The sequence below is a fragment of the Girardinichthys multiradiatus genome, chromosome 19 (assembly GCF_021462225.1).
Source record: "Girardinichthys multiradiatus isolate DD_20200921_A chromosome 19, DD_fGirMul_XY1, whole genome shotgun sequence".
NCBI classification, from domain to species: Eukaryota; Metazoa; Chordata; class Actinopteri; order Cyprinodontiformes; family Goodeidae; genus Girardinichthys; species Girardinichthys multiradiatus.
This window is the reverse complement of record NC_061811.1, coordinates 5,500,962-5,520,976: the sequence shown is the minus strand read 5'-3', so window position 1 is coordinate 5,520,976 and position 20,015 is coordinate 5,500,962. Positions and strand designations below refer to the sequence as shown.

Sequence of the window (20,015 nt, the reverse complement as noted above, 5' to 3'; positions counted from 1 at the left end):
TGACCAAATCCTACTGGTGTCTCAGTACATATTTGAGGTTCTATCTGAAGGTTTGACCCTGAGTGGATTAGAGAAAATCACCAGTTTCTGTTTTTAAAATTAACTAACGCTGTTTTTGGTATAGTTCTTTCATCCAGAGTACCTTTAAAATTCCTAATTAAAAGCATGAATCTAAAATGACGAGTTTATTTAAACCTGACTGGAACTGCAGCCTCTCACGCCTTAGTCTCAATATTCCCTGTATTTCCTGCTGTGTTTACTGCTGCACCAGCTCACAGGTTCGTCTCCCTTTGATGCTGCTTCATTTGATGAAAATAATGAATTATAAACTCTGTATTCTGTAACACAATTCACTTTGCTGGATCATACTAAGAAAGAAAGGCTAGGTTAAATAGCATTTGTTTTGACGCCATCAATCGCCTCCAAAAATATAAACAAAGGCATCATTTCATCAAAAGATATTGCTGTATTCTGACACCTGTGACATAGCACCACTTTAGGTGTCAAAGTGCTGAAAACATCACTAAAATCTAAATGAGTGGGTGTTGGCATGCAAAAGTGTAGACCTTAAAGCAAAAGTTAAACAAGTGCAAAGGTATTTTTGCATAAATACCAGTTTGGTTTAATCTAGTTGCAAGAAGGGGGGACATCAAATCGTTCAAAAAGTTCAAAGTAAAGCACCCCCTGCAGTTAGGGGGGCATGTTGCAACATTAACATTCATTTGAGGCCGCATCATGTGTTCCTGCTCACCTGGTGAAGATATTCAGCTTTGTGCACTCTCCTTTCCCTCTGCTTTTCATCTTCAACAAGCCTGAGGGGAAATATCTGACACTTTATCAAGTAAAAACTCAACTGAGTTCTCTTGCTAGCTACTCACTGCCAAAAAAGACAGATTTTAGAAACTGTTCAGGTGGAAAATTATGCTATAAAAGAGACAAAGAGTGGTTTGACAATGGTTCTAAGTTGCAATAAAATTTAGTAAACTGAGAACATCTTTAGACTCCTGCAGTAATTCTCAATTAGAAAGATGTCTTTTCAGATTTATACATTATCATTTGACATGTTTTCTATTGTGAACAGATAAAGAAGCAAAATCATGATCCATACAAGCGAAAAACACAAGTTCTGCTCAGTGTCTTAAAAAATTAATCGTACCTCATGAATTTTTTCACATTTTATCAAATTACAATAACAACCTTCTATGAATGTTTTATTGGGATTTTATGAGAAAGACCAAGAAAAAGGAACCATGGTTTTCAATAAAAAACAGTGCCAACTAAATTTCTCCCACCTTAGCTGTGGATCTCTGTAGTTCTTCCAGAATTACCATGGGCCTCATGGCTGCTCTGATTAATGCTGTTCTTGCCCAGTCAGTTTTGGTGGACCTTCACGTCTTGGTAGATCTGCAGTTGGTCCATCCTCTTTCCATGTTCAGATGATTGATTGAACAGAGCTCTATGAGATGTTCAAAGCTTGAGATATTGAACCCTGCTTTAAACGTCTCCACAACTTTCTCCCTGACCTGCCTGCTTTGTTTTTGGTCTTCATGATTCTCTAACAAACCTGTGAGGCCAGAAACAGAACAACTGCATTTAAACTGAGATTTAATTGTGAATTTGTTACACTGGACTTTATTTAGAGGTAACCAGAGTAAAGGGGTCCAAAATACACTTTATATTTTTAGTTAAATAAATAATAATAATAAAAGAAACCATGCATAATTTCCCATCCACTTCACACTTTTACACTACTTGTGTTGAATGTGCTGATCATATAAAATACATTGAAATCTGTGGTTTTACTAAAGGGTGTACATACTTTCACACGGCTCTCTAAGTGCCATTTCCCACATTAAATTATATTGTAGCTTGTACTGTTGAATTCAAGCCTAACAAAATCATCCTCTAAATTCAGTCAAGTCCAGGGTGTTCATGTGTCTCCCAGAGTTGTGTTTCTGCCCTCTGGTCACTTCTCCTCTCAGTTTGGTCAGCCTGAAGACGACTCTCACTTGCTGCAACAGATCTGGGCAGCACACTACATCCACAGCTGTCACTGCCAGAGCCTTGGCTGCCCTCAGGGTGTGCAACTGGGCCTCCGGAGCTCCTGGCACAGGAAGGAGAAGCAGTGAAGAAAAATAAGATGCTATAAATAGAAGTAAGCAAACGCATGTCTTGGAAGGAGAAATGGCAAAAATGGCCTGATCTTTGTTAAGGTCATTTTTGTTTCAAGAAACTTCATCATACCTGCTGCTTCAGCGTATTCCTCTGTGTGGTTTAATGCATCGGTGCCGATTTAGAAGAAAGGGTGGATCCCAGGCACTATGAATGATACGTTGCCAAGTTTGTGGAACCTGCCAAATAATTAGAAATTCACTCTGATCATGTTTCTGTGTTGCTTCAGACAGAGAATATCCTGTAAACAAAGCCAGATAACAGTTCTGATGCTAAGTGTTAGGTTTCAAACATTTCTGATGCACAAAACAAGATATGACAATGTTTATATAAAGATTTAATTTTTACCAACCAGAGAAGCTGGCTGGCTGTTCAGGAAACACCATCCCCAAAGCTTTTCCATTGCTTTCATACAGGTATGGGCCAGGTAGGTTATCTCCACCTACAGGGAACACCGACACAGAACTGGTACCACAGTAAAGAAAAGGCGGTTCCCTCTCAACTCGACTTGCTTTTTTTGTTTTCACTTTGAGGTTCCCTAATTTTCTGCCTATGGCCCTTGGGCACAAAGACAACGTTTTGAAGTTTGCAATAAAAAATATTGGGCATTTACACATTTAATAATTTCCAATAATTGATGTCAATCCTCATCATACATAAAAAATGTTAATGATTTTTTTTCCTCTCCTGTATCTTTTTTTAGAGAAACCCAATAATTTTGAGATTGGATTATTTTCTGGTGTATTACCTGAGCCTCAGAGTGTCAAACATTAGCAACGACGTTGATTTTGATCATTTGTATATAAATGGTTCCCATTTTATTCCTTGGAGACAAGTAAAAAAAACCTCTTAAATATTGCCTTAGGAAGCGCTAGGTGGCTCCTCATGTGTAGAGACTATAGTCTTGTCAAATTACTGTTCAATAAAGGCTGCTAGTGGCCAAAAAAAAAAAAGACTTAGAAATATTATATGTTAAAACATTATTGACTTCAATCTTCAAAATACAAAACAAATATTCATTCATTTTAACCGGAGCAATTTTATTCTACCCACAAATATGTGACATTTTCAACATTTGATTCTCCACTCAGGGCCGACTTGCTTCGTTGTTCTAGCTTGTAAAAAGCTGTTTTTTCTATTCAGGCACCCAGCTGATGACTTTGAGCTCAGGTACACTGCAGGTCAGAGTGTTAATGTTATACAATCAGAGGGATGGAGCATTACTAAATGAAAAAGCTGGATATTTTGAACAGTTTTAGGGACTTGAGCAAAATGCAACCTTATTGTGAGAGCAAGGAGAGCCCAAGAAAGAGCAGCAGAAAATACTGGAGGATCCAATAATTTCCAAAAAGCCTGAATGTTCAATAAGTTGGTTAAGATGTTTGTTGAATGCTCATTCATTCTCTCAGTCTTTTTCTATGTATTACTTGTCAGTAGAATATGGCTAGTTAGTTAGTTGTTGCTTATGTTATTGTTCACAAATACAGGTCCTTCTCAAAATATTAGCATATTGTGATAAAGGTCATTATTTTCCATAATGTCATGATGAAAATTTAACGTTCATATATTTTAGATTCATTGCACACTAACTGAAATATTTCAGGTCTTTTATTGTCTTAATACGGATGATTTTGGCATACAGCTCATGAAAATCCAAAATTCCTATCTCAAAAAATTAGCATATTTCATCCGACCAATAAAAAAAAAGTGTTTTTAATACAAAAAACGTCAACCTTCAAATAATCATGTACAGTTATGCACTCAATACTTGGTCGGGAATCCTTTGGCAGAAATGACTGCTTCAATGCGGCGTGGCATGGAGGCAATCAGCCTGTGGCACTGCTGAGGTCTTATGGAGGCCCAGGATGCTTCGATAGCGGCCTTTAGCTCATCCAGAGTGTTGGGTCTTGAGTCTCTCAACGTTCTCTTCACAATATCCCACAGATTCTCTATGGGGTTCAGGTCAGGAGAGTTGGCAGGCCAATTGAGCACAGTGATACCATGGTCAGTAAACCATTTACCAGTGGTTTTGGCACTGTGAGCAGGTGCCAGGTCGTGCTGAAAAATGAAATCTTCATCTCCATAAAGCTTTTCAGCAGATGGAAGCATGAAGTGCTCCAAAATCTCCTGATAGCTAGCTGCATTGACCCTGCCCTTGATAAAACACAGTGGACCAACACCAGCAGCTGACACGGCACCCCAGACCATCACTGACTGTGGGTACTTGACACTGGACTTCTGGCATTTTGGCATTTCCTTCTCCCCAGTCTTCCTCCGGACTCTGGCACCTTGATTTCCGAATGACATGCAGAATTTGCTTTCATCCGAAAAAAGTACTTTGGACCACTGAGCAACAGTCCAGTGCTGCTTCTCTGTAGCCCAGGTCAGGCGCTTCTGCCGCTGTTTCTGGTTCAAAAGTGGCTTGACCTGGGGAATGCGGCACCTGTAGCCCATTTCCTGCACACGCCTGTGCACGGTGGCTCTGGATGTTTCTACTCCAGACTCAGTCCACTGCTTCCGCAGGTCCCCCAAGGTCTGGAATCGGCCCTTCTCCACAATCTTCCTCAGGGTCCGGTCACCTCTTCTCGTTGTGCAGCGTTTTCTGCCACACTTTTTCCTTCCCACAGACTTCCCACTGAGGTGCCTTGATACAGCACTCTGGGAACAGCCTATTCGTTCAGAAATTTCTTTCTGTGTCTTACCCTCTTGCTTGAGGGTGTCAATAGTGGCCTTCTGGACAGCAGTCAGGTCGGCAGTCTTACCCATGATTGGGGTTTTGAGTGATGAACCAGGCTGGGAGTTTTAAAGGCCTCAGGAATCTATTGCAGGTGTTTAGAGTTAACTCATTGATTCAGATGATTAGGTTCATAGCTCGTTTAGAGACCCTTTTAATGATATGCTAATTTTGTGAGATAGGAATTTTGGGTTTTCATGAGCTGTATGCCAAAATCATCCGTATTAAGACAATAAAAGACCTGAAATATTTCAGTTAGTGTGCAATGAATCTAAAATATATGAATGTTAAATTTTCATCATTACATTATGGAAAATAATGAACTTTATCACAATATGCTAATATTTTGAGAAGGACCTGTATATCTTAGCAAATAATAACCAATTATCAATTATTGGTTTTAAGCTCAGCCTTAAAAAACCTCTCCCAGATTCCACCACATCTGTACTAAAACACTGTAAGTGGTGGTGATGTTTTGAACAGGAAGAGGGCCCCCAGATCCAATTCTGCTTAAGGCCCCATACCACCTTGGACCAGCCCTGGTTCAAAATCAGCAAATACATATAAATATATTAACAGATTCTAACTAATGGGGATTTTTATTTTAATCTTTAGCTGATTTGATAATAACCTACAGATCTGAGAAATAAATTTAACTTCTGGTCCTTATAAATGTAGAATCATGAATGTTCCTCATCAGAAACAGAGAAATAGTTTGGATTAATTGACAAATATATCAAACTAATTGTCTGATTAATTACACATTAATATAACTTTCATGGTCCAAATATCTGCTCAACGCTTTTGGTGAATATAAATTTTTTGAAAAAAAAAGAACAGAAAAGGATGATATAAAGTGAGTTTACATAAAAAATATATTACAAAGTGTTAAACAATAAGACATAAAATTCTAAATGAGAAAATAAATAAATTGCCGTGGTAGTGTATTAAAAAATAAGCATTTTGAATAAAAGTCAACGATGCATAGGGACCCAGACAGTTCTATTTAGTTTCAACGTTGTATGAAAGACTTGAATGAAAAAATAAAGATGAAGAATGAAATTTCACCACAAATTCCAAAATCTGACCATAATCTATACCATTTACAAGAACACAGCCAAAGATATCCAAAAATCAAATTTCAATGTCCACGCTCCCATGTGGGTTGAGACAGTAAACAGACAGCTGTGCTGATCAGGAAGAAAGAAGAATATCATTAAAAAAGGTTGTGGACTTCCTGAATCTAGAGCCTGTTTGGAGCAACTGCAGCCTGGGCAGAAACACAGCTCAAAGGTAACAGTTATGTAACAGCAACAAACCACATAGAGCATAATTACAGCAATAATGTTACACGACAAGTGAGTCATATTATTGAGGCGGACAACAGCTCACCTGATCTCGCCTGTGACCAGAGCAGCAGCTCTGAAGCAAGCCTCAGCTTTGGCCTTCAGCTCCCAAAGATCTCTAAGCTGTGGGGTTCGCAAATAAAACTCCAACTCAGAGTAGGCAGGGATGATGTTGGGCTTCACCCCTCCATGTTTGATGATGCCTGTTAAGAAAAAAAGTGACGTGAAGAAAAATAGAGGATAGAAGAGAGTACATCCATTTTCCTTTCATATGAGATCTATTTTGTTCCTCTGCTTCTTTATTAGGAACAGATCACACATCTCCACTTGGATTAAATGCCTTTTTATAAAGTTTTTCAGGAATAAATGCCTGTAAGATATTACACAGCAAAGCAAAGTGGTGCATTCCTTTATTGATCTATAAATAACTGGTTTAGTTTTCTTTAAAACATACATAGAAATTGTGCACAGAAATGTATGACTCCTAAATTACTAGCGCTCTCAACTATAAAAGATAAAAAGCTTCAGCTGTTTTTTGTTACTTGCAGAAGTTCAAGATTTATTTTTTATGCATTCCTAATTTGGTTTATTGAAGCTAAAACCCAACATGCTATGTTACCATTCTCGCCAGCTGAATATTTTTTTCTGTTCCTCACCATGAAGTCTCCACTCAGGCTTAAGCTGCTGTCTGAGCACAGAGAGGTTGCTATAAGCCAGCACAGCAGCATCCAGAGCATTTACTCCCTCCCAAGGATACGCAGAAGCATGAGACGCCTTCCCGTGGTACTTCACAGACACCCTGTGCAACATCCACATGGTGGTTCAGATTTTTAGTACAGCAGTGGTCATTCAGGGGTTTTTATTTTAAGGGAGAAAAAAGAGAAACCAGAAATGAAAAGGAACTCACTCAGCGATTGTGACGGTGGGAAGGAACGGAGCATTCTGCTGAGCCGGATGAGCCATGAAGATGAGATCCACATCAGTGAAAGCCCCTGCTCGGATCAGGTCGATCTTTCCTCCAATCGCCTCCTCTGCAGGAGTTCCCAGAACGGTTATCTGGGATTAAAATGTTCAGTAACTTGACGTAAATATCAGCTTATACATACCAGTCATGCTCAGTGGCCAAAGGTTAAAACAAAGTGAACCTTTTGGGACTATACGCATTTTTAATCATAAAAAAGGCAGAGAGAGTTTCAGACTGTTTTCATCTTCGTATCTTTGGTAAAGTTGCTCCAACCAGGCTTCAGCTTACATCATCCCTAAAACCTATCAGCCACTTCAGTAAACAAAAATGATGACTTTTGGTACTTTTGATCAAAAGACAGTTTGCACATATTTGTCTTTAAGTGGGCTAAAGTACATTGCAAACAAAATGATGTAATGAGGAGAAATAAAAGCACTGGGATCAAAACAAGGCTTGGTATGGTAGTCAAAGACCTACTCAATGGTTTAAGATTTAGGAGACATTTGATCCTGTATGGAGGTGCAAAAGTGCCACAATTCAATAAAAGTCCCGTAGGGCCCTACGAGTTCCACGATGCAGAAAACGCAGATGCAACATATCGGCAATTAGAGAACCCTGTATAGGGGTTTCTGAAGTATTTTGGCCCCTGCAGCCCCCTGTACCTGTTGTTACCTGGTTAGGTGGAGGTCGACTCTTCCCTCCACACAGACAGAACAAAAACAGTTGATCACTGAAACACTGACATCATCTATAATAAAAAGCTTGAACACATCAGAAACAGAAATCCTCATAGAAATGTGCCCAAGGTTTTATGTTTTTTATGAGACACATTTTGGTGTTGAACTCAACTCTAAAGTATTTCTCTTACAACATCAAATATGTGAGATTCTTTGAATTGAACAAAATGTTTTTCTTAAACAAAGAATGAGGGAAATATTTTTAAATAACTTCCAAAATCAGTTAATGTTCTGCTAAAGCACAGAACGTCTCATATTTGAAAAAGAAGAATAACAGTAAATGGAGAATTCTTTGGCTATTGAGTTGTTGAATTAGTTTTCCATCACTTCATAATTACACATTTTTTGGGTGAAGAAACATGACTAGAATGCAAAGAATGGAATTCAGAAAAATAAAAATAGAAAAAGTAGAATTTGGGAAAATAATGAAATGGATTTTATAGCTCTCTGATCATAGATTTATTTTATTTGCCAGTATCAGAGTCAGTGGGCGGGGCAAACAGCTCCAGTTGAGTTAATTGGTCGGAAGTGAATTTATTGCAAAGGTAAACTAATCAGATGTTAGTCTATGAGCCACAGCAATGCAGCAAAGGAACTACTAAATAATTAATGAAGTATGTCCATGTATTGAACAGTGAATACACTTAGTACTTGCTTGGGCTTTTTTTGTATAAATGACTGCATCAGTGCGGCGTGGCATGGAGGCAATCAGCCTGTAGTTCTGCTGAGTGGTTCTGGAAGCCCAGGTTGCTTTGATAGCAGCCTTCAGCTCATCTGAAATGTTGGCTCTGGTGTCTCTCACCTTCCTCTGGACAATAAACATTAGATTGTTTACGGGGTTTTAGGGTTTAGGTTGGACCACTTTGCTGGTCAATCAAGTAGTACTTGTCCAGTATTTTTCTTGTCCTTAGTCCAGGTAAGATATTTCTGATATCTCTGGCTCAGGAGTGGTTTAAAACAAGGATGCCATAGTTGTAGTCCATGTCCTGTGCATGATTGCTTCACAATCTCCTCATGGCTGCAATTAGTGCATGCTTTCCTACCACATGTTTTCCTTCCACTCAACTTTCTATTTACATGATTAGAAACAGCATTTGTATGGACAGATATATAAGGATGTAAGATATATGGAATTGATATTTTAATGCATGGATTTCATACATATGTTGTACATATTTGTATAATAATCTATTCAATTTAATGATGGCATATTTAAAACTTTGAATTTTGGCACTTTTGATGCAATAATTTTCAAACAGATGTATGACTAACTAACTAGAAATAATAGGCTAGTTATGATTTTATGGGGATTATTTAAAGTAGTTGTGTTTTAACCTGGCTCTCTGGCCGGAGTGTTACACTGTGTTGCTCTTGCTTCCAGTGTGACCAGTAGAAACCAGTTTAAGTGACAGTTACCTCCACTGGGACAGACAGCTCTGGCTGGCTCTCCACAGCGGCTTTCAGCTCCGCAGCAGCCGCAGGTTGTGTCCACATGCGTGCCCGATGTCCGGCAGCGCGTCGTACTCGCACAGGAAGCCCACGTTCAACACGGACCCCCGGTGCTCCCCGGCACCGACTGGACCCCAGCTGGCCCGGAACGCGGTCGGCAGCTTATAGTTTATTTGGACCGTCCTGCTGGGAGAGGATGCGGACCAGCGTGTCATGAGCGGTCACCTCCTCACCGGCCAGTTCGGGTCGGTTCCCGACTCTATGCACCTCTGGAGGGCTTCTTTCATCTGCTCTCGGGTCTCCATACCCTCAGCCCCTCAGGAAGTCCAAACAGAACCAGAGTGTTTTATTTTATTCCATCATTATTCTGAGAAACAACGAAGGACTTCAATAAGCGTCTCCGACAGCATGACACTGGAGAACAACATTATTCTGCTCCAAAAGAGACTTTTCTCCATTCATAAACGACTCAAAGTGGGTGGAGCCTGTGGCCGGAAGTAGTTCCGTTTAACCCAAATCTGATGAACTGGACCGATTATCTTCTTTAAACATGACCAAACATTAAAATGATAATTGTGTAAAGAACAACATATATACTTAGAAGCATTTCAGAGGAATATTAGCTTCTAGAATTATTACTGTCCTGCTTTTCCCCAGTTTCACATCTCTGAGATGTCAGCAGCTTCTGCAAATTACGTTTTATCTGTAAAATGTTTTCTAGAAAAATTCCCAAAAAATCACAAAAAGCTCACAATGAAATTATTTTAAATGTTTGCATTAGGGTTAAATAGCTTATTTTTAATTTTTTATCACCTGTATTTTTTCATTATTTTATTGTTCTTTGCCCTTTTTTAATCAATGTTTTTATTTCCTTTTGATTTTCCCTTTTTAAATTTTTATCTATTATTTTTTCCACATATTTTCCCGAATATTTATTTATGCATTATATTGTCACTATTTAACTGTTTTTTCCACAAATCGTCCTATCGTAAAGCACACTACTATTTCTCATTTACATTTCCGTGTGTGCATTTCACTTTTATCACCTTCAGGGTCACAGTTATGCTGCTGGAAGTCAGTTATGTTTAAAAAGTAAAAAAATAAAAAACACGTTGGAATAAACATGTATTAAACATGTTTATTCCCATGTAAAGTTATTAGATGGTGTATATGAAAATTTTTATAGTAGTTGAAATTTACACCAGTCAAAACAATACTATATCAATATTTGGCAAATAATAAATGTTGGACATATACAGAGGTTATTCTTTACTTCCATGCAACCAGTAAGGGATTAGTGGAAAATGTCTGCTAAACTAAAAACTCTCATCACCTCTCCCATTTATCTGCTGGGTCTTAGTAGAAAAAAACTGTATATGAAGGTATAGCATCTACATACTCTGATGATGATATAATAATTACTTCATCGGGCTAGAATGGATCAAACTAACAGCATGCAATCCTTAATATATCTCTAAGTAGAGTTATTTTTTTTTTCTCTTTGATGTGCTAAACAGTCTAGACTCTTTTAACTTTGGACTGAGCTGACCTTCTCCAAAACTAAATAATAAATAAATAAATATTTGCTTGATTAATCATGAAAATAAAACGTCACCAAACAATTCAGTATTACATGCTTTGAAGACCCAGATTGTTGTCTTGTCTTTGGTTTCATGTAGAGTTGCTGAATGTTGTCACAGATGTGTAAATATTGCCATCTGCTGGCCGCAATAACATTCTACTCAAATGAAATACAGTAAATATCAATCATCAGTTGGAGAATCAAATATCCACAAGGAGACAGGGATAACCAACATTATTCTGCTGTGACACTGCCAGTCAATATGTTAAATTATTCAGTATTTCTCTTTCTCTTTTTATAGATTTTTGCCAGGTGAAAGAAGAAGAAGGTCCCTCTCCATCATTACTCTTTGGTAGTTGGATCAGCAAGAAGTCCTTCCTGCCATCAGCCATTAGACTTTATAATGTTAAAGATTAGCTTACTTTTGTTTTAGGTGTTTCATACTTTCTGCTGCTGTAACAAAGCAATTTCATGTAAAGGATTAAAGTTCTATTCTATTCTATTCTATTCCAATGTAAAGGTCACTGCTTGGGGCAAATAAAATCCTTTACATGAATACAATCCTAAAAAACATTTCTTGTAACCATAATTTGTGGAATAATAAAATAAAACTGGTTCGATTTCCCATTATTCCACTGACATTGTTCTTGTTCTCTTTTCAAATCATCAAACCTGACATTTCATCTCTTCTTCGAAAGACTCTTTCAGAAAGGGTTTTCGTCCAGAATTGTCCTCCATCCATACCTCCATCTTCCCATCAACTCTAACCAGCTTCCGTGCTAAAGAAGCTATCCCCACAACATAATAAAGCCACCACCATGTTTAATCATGATGAAGATGTGTTCTCTTACATGGTTTTGGCAAATGGCAAATTGGACTTCTAATGGCTTTTTTAAAACAACATCTTTCTTCTTGACACTAATAGTTGTCCTGTCGAGAGATTCCACTACTTCTCTCCATGTTCAGATGTTGGATTGAAAAGAGCTCTAGGAGATGTTTAAAGCTTGGGACGTTGTTGTAGAACCCAACTCTGTTTTAAAGTTCTCCACAACCTTCTCCCTGATCTGTCAGCTGTGTTCCTTTGTCTTCGTGATGCTGTTGGTTCTCTAGGGTTCTCTAACAAACCTCTGAGGCCAGAAACAGAACATTAATATTGAGATAAAATTATTCAAGAACTCTTCTGACTCTTTTAGTTATTAAAAACTTTGAAAACCCATACTCGTACGCGTCACCATCTGCTTCATCCTGGACTGGGTCACGGGGCCAGCAGACTCAGTAGAGACACACAGACGTCCCTCTCCCCAGACATATCCTCCAGCTCCTCTGGGGCAGCCCAAGGCGTTCCCAGGCCAGCCGAGAGACATAGTTCCCCCAGCATGTCCTGGGCCATCCCCTGGGCCTCCTCCCGGGCCTCCTCCCGGGTGGGACGTACCTGGAACACCTCCCGCAGAAAGGCGTCCAGGAGGCATCCGGTATAGATGCCCGAGCCACCTCAACTGGCTCCTCTCGATGTGGAGGAGCAGCAGCTCTACTTCGAGCCCCTCCCGGATGGCCAAGCTCCTCACCCTATCTCTAAGGGAGTGCCCGGCCACCTTACGGAGGAAGCTCATTTCAGCCGCTTGTATCCGGGATCTCGTTTTTTCAGTCATGACCCAAAGTTCATGGCCATAGGTGAGGGTAGGAACATAGACTGATTGGTAAATCAAGGGCTTCGCTTTTTGGCTAATCACAACAGATCGCACAGCGCCCCCATTACTGCAGCCGCCGCACTGATCCATCTGTCGATCTCCCGCTCCATTCTCCCCTCACTCATGAACAAGGTCCCAAGATACTTGAACTCCTCCACTTGACACAGGAACTCCCCTCCAACCTGAAGAGGACAAGCCAGCCTTTTCCATTTGAGAACCATGGCCTCGGACTTGGAGGAGCTGATCTTCATCCCAGCCACTTCACACTCAGATGTGTACCGCCCCAGTGCATGCTGTAGGTCTTGACTAGAGGGGGCCAGCAGGACCACGTCATCCGCGAAAAGGAAGAGAACAAATCCACTGGTCCCCAAACCAGACCCCCTCCAGCACTTGGCTCCATATATGTGCTTAGAAATCCTGTCCATAAAAGTTATGAACAATACAAAGGGCAGGCCTGCCGAAGTCCAACATGCACCGTGAACAAGTCCGACTTAGTGCCGGCAATGTGGACAAAACTCCTCCTCTGCTTGTACAGAGACCGAATGGCCCCTAAATAAGGGCCCCTGACTCCGTTCTCCTGGAGCACCCCCCACAGGGCACCACGAGGGACACAGTCAAATGCCTTCTCCGGGTCCACTAAACAAATGTGGACCGGTTGGGCAAACTCCCATGAACCCTCGAGCACCCTGTAGAGGGTATAGAGCTGATCCAGTGTTCAACGGCAGGGACGAAAACCACACTGCTCCTCCTGAAGCCGAGGTTCGACTATCGGCCGGACTCTCCTCTCCAATATCCTGGCGTAGGCCTTACCAGGGAGGCTGAGGAATGTGATTAAATTTTCAATTCAATTCAGTTTTATTTATATAGTGCCAATTCACAACACATGTCGTCTCAGGGCACTTCACAAAGGGTTTGGAATGGTGCGGGGTTGTTGGGGAGTCATTTCAGAATGAGCAAAATAATAAACTGATGAAGTTTGTACATCTAGAGCCCACAGGTGGCCATTGTTATACTAAAAACGACAAGATTGGGGGTACCTTTCTCTGTCAGACTAATTATAATCATTGGAAAAGAGAAGAGGTCGCATAGGTAGGAGAAATGGAGGGTGTGTTTGCAAATCAACCATAACTGAGCCTGTTTAGGCTAAACCTGAATCCCCCTTACTCCATCCAACAGGGAGGGAGGAAGGCAGAGTTAAAAATAACTGGAGAGTGTTGTTTCCTGTTGCATTGTGTGACTGGTGGGTAACTTTAAAATGCTCTAAGTCAATTCAATCGAATCATACAGATTTCAAGTCAGGTGCATACATTCCAATTACTCCTAACCAATGAACAGTGCAGTCTGTCACTGGCGTTGACTTTGCAGCAATCCCTCATACCGAGCATGCATGTAGCGACAGTGGAGAGGAAAAACTCCCTTTTAACAGGAAGAAACCTCCAGCAGAACCAGGCTCAGTGTGAGCAGCCATCTGCCACAACCGACTGGGGGTTTGAGAGAACAGAGCAGAGACACAAAGAGAACAAAGAAGCACTGATCCAGGAGTACTTTCTATGGGAAGTGTTGTGGAATTTTCTTATCAAAGTGGGTAGAAGTTGACTCATAACAAGAGAAAATCCAGACTTTGTCTTTATAAGTTTTATTCAAAGGCATTCAGCGTTTGAAGACTCTGACACTGAGGTTAGTCAGTGAAACAGAGCCCCGATCAACAATTACACACAGTATTTATACCAGAACATGACAGTGTTATCTCAACACTTCAAAGAGTCTGTGTTTTATGACCCCAGACCCTTCTCGGGTTCAGAGGTGACTAGGTTACCTAGGAACAACCATCTACTCTCCCTGAGGCATCACCCTAACAAATGCCCTTAACCATTAAACTTCTGATAATGGCTTTTACAGCTTCCTCCTCTAACACAGATGTTCACTGGAGTGAGGTAAACCAAAGGTCATACACTGTGGAATGCTTACTGCAAGAATTTCCATCACAGAAGGAAAAGTAAATGTTAATGGATGTAGCTCCTTTAGTCGTTTCATATAGAAAGAAAGAACAGATACACTCTGAGCCAGTTTTCAAGGTTAGAGTCTGAAAGAGAGCACATAGAGTTAGTCACAGTAAAAGCTCAGTCAATTGCCATGTCTAGGAGAGAGAAAGGGTTAAACACCGAAAGACAGGGCTATGTGGATCATCGGTAGAGGGTAAGCATTAAGTTGTTGCCAGCAGAAGCTTGGAAGATGCCCCTCTCCAGAAAGGTGTCACAGGTAGACACAGAGTCAGGCCAGGTGTAGCTTCTAGGAAGAGAAAAGAGAGAACAAAGTTAAAAACTGAAATAACAGCAAATAATGCAAAATTGGAGAGTAGTGTGAGAATGTAGCGAAGAGGGTCAAAGTGGTCATTATGTCCTCCAGCAGCCTAAGCCTATAGCAGCATAACTACAGAGATAGCTCAGGATAACCTAAGCCACTCTAACTATAACTATAACTATATATCAAAAAGGAAAGTTTTAAGCCTAGCCTTAAAAGTAGACAGGGTGTCTGCTTCACGGACTAAAACTGTGAGCTGGTTCCACAGGAGAGGAGCCTGATAACTGAAGGATCTGCCACCCATTCTACTTCTAGAGACTCTAGAAACCATCAGTAAACCTGCAGTCTGAGAACGAAGTGCTCTGTTAGGAACGTATGGAACAATTAGATCTCTGATGTATGATGGAGCTAAATCATTAAGGGCTTTATATGTGAGGAGGAGAATTTTAAATTCTATTCTGGATTTAAGAAGGAGCCAATGAAGGGAAGCTAAATAGGAGAAATATGATCTCTCTTATTAATTTCATCAGAACTCTTGCTGCAGCATTTTGAACCAGATGAAGGCTTTTAACTGCATTTTGTGGACGTCCTGATAGTAAGGAATTACAATAGTCCAGCTTTGAAGTAACAAATGCATGGACTAGTTTTTCAGCGTCACTCCTGGACACGATATTTCTAATTTTGGCAATGTTCCGGAGATGAAAGAAGGAAATCCTAGAAACCTATTTAACCTATAGGGATTTAAATGACATGTCCTGGTCAAAAATAACACCAAGGTTTTTTACTTTATTATCAGAGGTCAATTTAATGCCATCCAGGTTAAGTGATTGACTAAGCAGTTTCTTTTTTAAAGACTCCGGTCCAAAGACGACAACTTCTGTCTTGTCTGAATTTAGAAGCAAAACATTTAACGTCATCCAAGTTTTTATATCTTCAAGACATGCTTGTAGTCTATCTAGCTGGTTGGGCTCATCAGGATTTATGGATAAGTAAAGCTGAGTATCATCAGCGTAACAGTGAAAATTTATCCCATGCTGCCTAATAATTTGACCTATTGGAAGCATATATATAGTAAAGAGAATTGGCCCAAGTACTGAGCCCTGTGGTACTCCACAATTAACCCTGGAGTTTAAAGATGATTTATCATTTACATGAACAAACTGGAATCTGTCAGACAGATAAGATTTAAACCAGCCTAGCGCTGTTCCCCTGATCCCTACAGCATATTCCAGCCTTTCTAAGAGAATATTGTGATCTACTCTATCAAATGCAGCACTGAGATTTAACAGAACCAGAACAGACATAAGTTCCTTATCTGAGGCCATAAGAATATCATTAGTGACTTTCAGCAGAGCTGTTTCAGTGCTATGATGAGCTCTGAAACCTGACTGAAACTCTTCAAACAGGTCATTGCTGTGTAAATGCTCATACATTTGATTAGCAACAATTTTCTCAAGAATTTTAGATAAGAATGGAAGATTGGATATATGTCTGTAATTTTTCAAGTCATCTCGATCAAGCGAAGGTTTCTTAAGTAAAGGTTTAATTACAGCTAACTCAAAAGCCTGTGGTACCTATCCATTTACTAAAGATAGATTAATCATACCTAAAATGGGGCTGGTAATCAGAGGGAACACTTCCTTAAATAATTTGGTTGGGATTGGGTCTAACATACAAGTTGAAGGTTTAGATGAAGCTAATATTTCTGATAACTCAGGAAGCTCCACAGGATCAAAACAGTCCAAACACAGATCAGGTTCTGCAGTTATTTCCAATGTTGTCTCACTTGCTGAGGATGAAGTAATCATCTTCAGGAGTATGTCAAAGATTTTCTTTTTAATAGAATCAATTTTATTTAAGAAGAATCCCATAAAGTCATGGCTGCTAAGAGCTAAGGGAATGGATGGCTCAACAGAGCTATGACTCTGTGTAAGTTTAGCAACTGTACTAAAGAGAAACCTAGGATTATTCTTGTTCTCTTCTATTACTGATGAGAAATAAGCTGTTCTAGCTTGGCGAAGTGTCTTTTTATACAACAGTAGGCTATTTTTCCAGATTAAGTAGGAATCCTCTAGGTGTGTAGAGCGCCATTTTCTCTCCAATTTTCTAACATTGTGCTTTAAAGTACGCAGCTTTGAATTAAACCACGGAGCTAGCCTCCTATAAACAATTACCTTCATTTTCAAGGGGGCTGCATTGTCTAATGCCTCACACAATGAAGAAGTAACACTATGAACAAAAGAATCCATTTGTGAAGGGGAAGAAACTAAATTGTTGCCCTCCACTGTGTTTTTCTGTGATAATGAGGAAATTAAAAGAGGAACAGATTTTTTAAAGGTTGTTACAGTATTGTCCGATAATGATCTACAATAATGAAATGTTCTTTCAAGGGAGGAATACTTGGTTAAATTAAACTCAAAGGTTATTAAAAATGGTCAGACAGGACAGAGTTATGAGGAAATATTATTATTTCTTTACACTCAATGCCATATGTCAGCTCAAGGTCCAGAGAATGAAGACAAAGGTGGGTAGGTTTGCAAATGTTTTGAGAAAAGCCAACTGAGTCTAAGATAGCATTAAAGGCTATATTTAGGCTATCACTTTCAGTGTCAACATGAATGTGTTATGATTCTGGCACGTCTGCTCTACCCTGTCTCCCTGGCTGCAATCAGCAGATTAGATGCACCTGGTGACTGCTGCAGTGCAGTGCAATCTGTGGCATGCCAAGCACCTGTGTCTTCCCTGATATATACTGACTCTGACAAGCAGACGGTGCCAGATTTTTGAAAGCCATCGTGTGAGTAGATATCCAGCGTTCCTTCCTGTCTGATCATTGTTTCTTGACCTTGCCTTGCCTCGCCTCTTGGATTTTTGCCTCTCTGCCTGCTCCCTGTCGGACTGTTTGGATTTTGGTTTTCGACCCTGTTTCCTGCATCTGGTTTATGCCTCTGCCTGCCCCTTGCCTGACGTCTCTAGTTCCGATCATTTACCCTGTTTCTGTCCTCAGATTATTGAGCCAGCCTTTCCCTTGGATTATTCAGCCTGAAGTCACCTCTTACCTGCGCTGTGGAGATCACTGCCTGCCACCCACCGAGGTTTCCCCTCTGGGTTTCAAGTTCTACTCAAGACAACAGCAGGTTAGTGACTTTTTCAGATCCCTGCAATATCTGGAGAAACTACACGTTACTAATCCCTCTTTCTGCCCCAGTGATTCCCGGAAGCTGTGTGGAGTTTTACCTGAGTGACGTTTTCCTGTGGCTGAATACACCTTTTAAATTTTCAGTACTGTGTCTGGCTGAATCTTGGGTCTGCCTGTTTCTGATCCATAATAGAATGTTAAAATTCCCCACTATAATAACCTTATCTCTATTTAACACTAAATCAGATAAAAAGTCTGAAAACTGATCTAAAAATTGAGAGTAAGGGCCTGGGGGACGGTACAAAACAACAAACAGAAGTGGTTTTAGTGCTTTGCAATTTGGATGAGGAAAACTAAGGATTAAATATTCAAAAGAGTTGTAGCTATTGATTGGTCTGGGACTAGTCAATAAATCGGACTGAAAGATAGTTGCTACTCCTCCTCCTCGCCCAGTATTTCGAGGAATGTGAAAATTTAAATAATTAGTAGGAGTTGACTCATTTATAGTAACATATCCTCTTGCTGCAGCCTGGTTTCTGTGAGGCAAAATAAATCAATCTGATTGTCACAAATCAAGTCATTAACTAGCAAAGTCTTTGAAGAGAGAGATCTTATGTTCAGTAAGCCCCATTTAATTTTATTTTTCTTTTCAGTCTGAGTAATTTTTATTATTTTTTAATCTATTCAATTTTGGGTGAGACACTGTCTTAATAGGGTAATGGGTGGGTAGCAGTACAGAAGCTGCAGAGAGGAGTGTTAAACTACAACCCTGCTTCCTGATCTGAACCCTGTGTTGTCAGAGCTTTGGAGAACTAATAAATTCGACCAGAATTCTAGAAAGAAGAGCTGCTCCATCCAAAGTGGGGTGGATGCCATCTCTCTGGATCAGACCAGGTTTTCCCCAAAATGTTTGCCAATTATTAATGTAGCCCACATTGTTTTCTGGACACCACCTAGACAGCCAGCGGTTGAATGACAGCATGCGGCTAAACATGTCATCAGTGGTCAGATCAGGGAGGGGACCAGAGAAAATTACGGAGTCCAACATTGTTTTGGCAAACTTACACACCGAAACACACTAACTTTGGTGACCTCTGACTGGCGTAACTGAGTGTCATTACCGCCAGCGTGAATAACAATCCTATTGTATTTACGCTTATCTTTAGCCAACAGTTTCAGGTAAGATTTGATGTCGCCCGTTCTGGCCCCTGGCAAAGATTTGACTATGGTCGCTGGTGTCTCTAGTGCCACGTTTCTGACTATGGAGCTGCCAATTACCAGAGTCGGCTTCTCATCGGATGTGATTTCTGAGCGGGGAAAATCTGTTAGAAACGCAGTGGCTGGGATCTAGGACTATGCTTTCTACGTACCATCACTCAGCCGGCCTGAGGCCCTGGCTGCGCGGGCTCTGCTGGAGGACTGCTACGGGGAACTACCCTTGGTGGATCCACGCTGGCTAAGGGGCCTCGGCTATCTGCTGGTTTTTCAACAGCTCGGAGATGGGCCTCCAATTCCAACAACCTTGCCTCCAAAGCTACAAAAATTCTAAATTTATTACATGTACCATTATCACTAAAGGAGGCAGAGGAGTAACTGAACGTTTGGCACAGAGATCAGGGGAGAGGAGGAGACTCTGAGAGAGAAACAGCAGAACGGGTAGCCATGCTGGAACTAACGCTAAGCTAGCGACCCCTTACCACTATGAGAAAAACCATGTAAAACACGGAGGCTCCCCAAATGTGCAACAGTGAAAACAGAAAGTGACAAATTAGCCTTACCACGCCTATGTTGACAGCTACTCCTATAGTTGGAACACACCCTCTGGTCACCCTTCTTATGAAGGGGGACGACCATCCCAGTCTGCCAGTCCAGAGGCACTGTCCCCGACCGCCACGCTATGTTG

At 40.5% G+C, this 20,015-nt stretch overlaps 1 pseudogene; it reads right to left on the bottom strand.

Annotated features, from left to right (window-relative positions):
* Window positions 1–1,599: 1,599 nt before the first annotated feature.
* On the bottom strand, window positions 1,600–10,074 carry LOC124855809 (annotated as a pseudogene).
* Between the last annotated feature and the right edge of the window lie 9,941 nt (window positions 10,075–20,015).